General features: G+C 32.1%; 1 long non-coding RNA gene across 1 annotated transcript; it reads right to left on the bottom strand.

Moving 5' to 3' along the window:
• Positions 1-327: 327 nt before the first annotated feature.
• Positions 328-3,349, bottom strand: LOC107059917 (uncharacterized). Its single transcript, XR_001473024.1, has 2 exons — positions 2,865-3,349; positions 328-477 (listed from the first exon to the last, which is right to left on the bottom strand). It is a non-coding gene; the product is annotated as an uncharacterized lncRNA (long non-coding RNA).
• Between the last annotated feature and the right edge of the window lie 487 nt (positions 3,350-3,836).

Raw genomic sequence — 3,836 nt, 5'->3', positions numbered from 1 at the left:
CCACTATAATTTTTCACATGTAGTGGCATATCTTGTCGCCACTAAAAATGTCTTTAAGTGGCGACATAGATTGCCACAATAGAATTATTCATTTAGTGGCAACACTTATCGCGGCAATAGCATGATCTTTAGGGGCGACTATACTTGCCTCTAAACGTGTTATATATATTTAGTGGCAACTTTAATTGCCCCTAAAACTTATTTTCCCAATAATTGCAATATCCAATATTTTCATACATTTTTATGGTCACCTAATATCTAAATTTTAAGATACACGTACATTGCCTACCAATAAAGCATCCAATATTAATTAGTGAACACAAATAATTCTCAAGTTGAATGATAGCAGATACTTTCATAATAAAAAATATTGTATATTGTTTAACGTCAGTGTACACATATGTGATAAGAAAAAAGAACATTGTGGCCTTCAAACTCGTCCTTCCTCGACAGCATTTGTTTTCTAGAATCTTATCCCTGCAATTAAGAGTAAAAACATATGATTACTTTGACAATTTTCATAATCTAATATTAAAATAAAGAGGTAACCTTGGAGAAAAGATTGCAAATGCATTTTAAGAAAATAAAGAGACAATATTGATCAATGAAAGTTGTGCAACATAGTTTAGTCCTAGCATACTAAGCTCAAATCTTAAAAAATGCTAAGTGTATTTCCCTACAGGATAAAAGTGGAGCAACTAAATAACTAAAACCCAAGACCACAAACATGAGAACTTAAAAAAACTTAATTCAATAACAAAAAACATACCCAGTGAAATTCCACTAGTGGGGTCTAGAAAAGGTAATGTTTATGCAAACTTTACCCTTACCTCGAGAGGTAAAGATGTTGTTTCCCACAGAGAGTCGCATCATGAACCACATATTTGTCCAAAAAAGTTCATGCTCATATTTTAGATAGGTCTCATCACAAGTTTTTTAAAACACAACACAAGAAATTTCCAATCATATCAATATTTCTTGGGAAAATGGAACTGTAATAAATTCCTGGAGGAAATGTTAATACATCAGTTTTCTCCAGATGTAGAGGAAACATGCAAAATGAGCTTGGCCACTCCTTCAGTACAAGTAACTGGACTTTGGAGATCATCTTGAAGCTACACTGTTGACCCTTTTGGACAAACTATTTCATTGTCGACACAATTCATTTGGTACTACAGCTTAGTATTGTGGTAAACGAACTATGTTATTTTTCGGGGAAGGGTATGTAATGATATTGCCAAATGTTGTGATGCTTTTACTTTGGTATAAGATGTTGCCATATATTTAGCTATGTAAAATCATAATGTGCATACTCAAATGCAATAAATAAACCCATAACCATGTTCCTTTTAAGAAGTAATTTTTCTTTTAGCAAAACAAATTTCCTATTTAGTAGTATTATCATTCAGTAGTGGCACATCCAGGTCATCTAAAGTACCAAGCATTTGACCCTTTGACCTTTATTTTTATAATTTAGACAGATCTTGCAAGTTTCTAAAGTTGACATAGTTAACTTGGACTTGTACTGGCTTGATCCTAAACCTTTGATGAATTTTGTATTAACAGTTAACCTAGTATTTAATTCTAGTGTTCTTGTGGAAAACGTATTTAGAAAATGGAGTGCAGCTATAGGCACACAACGGACTGGAAATTGAAACTCCATACACTGACCTAACTAGTTTGGGATTAAGGCATAGTTCATATTGTACTTGTGAAAAAACAATAAGGAGGAAAAATGATACATAACATGGGAAAATTAACAGAAACTGGAAAGTCCTACACCGTATTAAATCGGTAACACCATTGCCGAGCTTCGATCACTACCCTTTTATTTATATAATTTTACCTCACATAAGTGCAGACTAAGAAGTATCAATCTTCTAACAGTTATGTTGCACATCCATCATCCAGCAAAGCAGAAAATTCTAAAAGAGGAAAGTATTGAAGCTCAACAAGTAATTCAATCTGAATTCGTCTTTTAAGGAATTCAAGCAGAATAGAGCTCGGCAACGGATAAAGTAAGTATACACAAACCTTACTCCAACCTCAAAGGTAGAGAGACTATTTCCCATAGACCCTAAAGAATATTAGTATCTATATCAGCCTAATAGAGATCAGTTCTCTCATATCACACCCATTATACCAAAGTTAGGTACACATAAGGTCTAGAAACATACTTGAATCCTTTCTACCAAATATTTAAGGCGTTCGAGCTATCCCAACAAGAACTATCACATTTAAATTTAAATTACTTCAGTCGAGCACTAACCAGTAGATTAGAAGTAGTTTTACAATAAGGGACCTTGGCTAGTAGCATTTCTTAAGCAATGAGTATGAAAAATTATCAAACTTCAAAGTGAGTTCCTTATATGATAAGGGGTCACGTATTTATAGTGAAAAATAAGACTCTACGTACCATACTTTATTTTTGGAAAATCAAGACAAATTCAGAAAATCGAAAGGATTCCCCTTTTTTTTGAAAAATTGAAAATCAGAGATTAACAAGCAACAAAATTAGGAATTCAAAAATTGGGGCTTTCCTTTTACCTAAAAAAAAGATTCAGCGGCTAGAGAATATGAACACGGTGGTAATGTTATAGAAACAAACATTTAAATCATTCAATTCCTGCTAATACATAAACAAATAATTAGTAAATAAGACAAGTTCTGCTATAAGTTCTAAACTTAGCAGCAAGAGCCTCGCAAAGCCGCAAAAAACAGAACCTCGCAAAGCCGCAAAAACATCAGAAGTTCGATCACAGGGACCTAATTATTGATCTTAAGCTAAAAAAAACTAGCATATAAGCTCAGGACCCATAAATAATGAGAAGTGGGAGGAAAAATAGGATATCGAGCCCACATACCAGTGTCGCATGATGTGGGAGACTTCTTACATTTCCAAATTTGGTTTCAACTAGAGGATCCTTCTACAGATCCTTAAGCTCCTTCAACATGCGCTTCAACGCCCATAAATTAGCTCGTATACCTTCAAATCAAAGCGCTAACCCAAATATATATTCAATTTTTTCATCAAAATCCACTAATCCCCAAATTCAAGTAAAGTAGAAAACGATTACAAACACAAATTAAGGTCGCAGAAATAAGAAATCTTAAGCATATAAAAACAGAAAATTATGAGATCTAAAGGATTGTTCATGCGAAAAATCCTAGATCTTTTAATTAACATTCATATGCAGAAGATGTGGTAGTGATTCAATATAGTGAAATTGGAGACTTGTATAGCTTGGATTAGGGTTTTGAGCCATTCCTAGGGAAGAAGTGGAAAATGTTGTCCGTAGTCATATTTTAGGGCGGGAGTTCTTAGCGAGGTTCTAGAATGTACACTAGAGTCGTAGACTCGTAAATGACTCTTTAAGATGAGATTTTTATTTTTTTTATTTTTGAGCTATTTAAAATAAAGTAAAATGAACTTACAAATTATGAGAAATTAATATTAAAATGATAAATAGTTTGTGATCATGTAAATTGTAAAATAGTTTAAGGTAAAATAGCAGTTTAGTAAAATAGTAAAGGTAAAGGGAGGTCAAAATTGGGTATCAATTAATAAATTTTAAAATAACTTTTTTCTATTTTGCCTATAAAATAAACTCTATTTGAAAGTATAAATATTGTAAAGTTCTTCCATCGTTAATCTTATTTTTGATGCATAAGACACATTAAAAAGAATTAAACAGTAAATTAGTAAAAATTATCATTCTTATTTATTTTTTCTCAGGAGTCGTGTAAAGTCAAAAATAAATAAATAATATGAAAACGGAGGGCAATATCATTGCTATCATCATTAATATTTATTTTTATATTTCAACAACATAACA

This window comes from Solanum tuberosum, unplaced genomic scaffold (genome assembly GCF_000226075.1).
Source record: "Solanum tuberosum cultivar DM 1-3 516 R44 unplaced genomic scaffold, SolTub_3.0 scf00045, whole genome shotgun sequence".
Classification (NCBI taxonomy): domain Eukaryota; kingdom Viridiplantae; phylum Streptophyta; class Magnoliopsida; order Solanales; family Solanaceae; genus Solanum; species Solanum tuberosum.
This window is presented reverse-complemented; position numbering and strand designations above follow the sequence as displayed.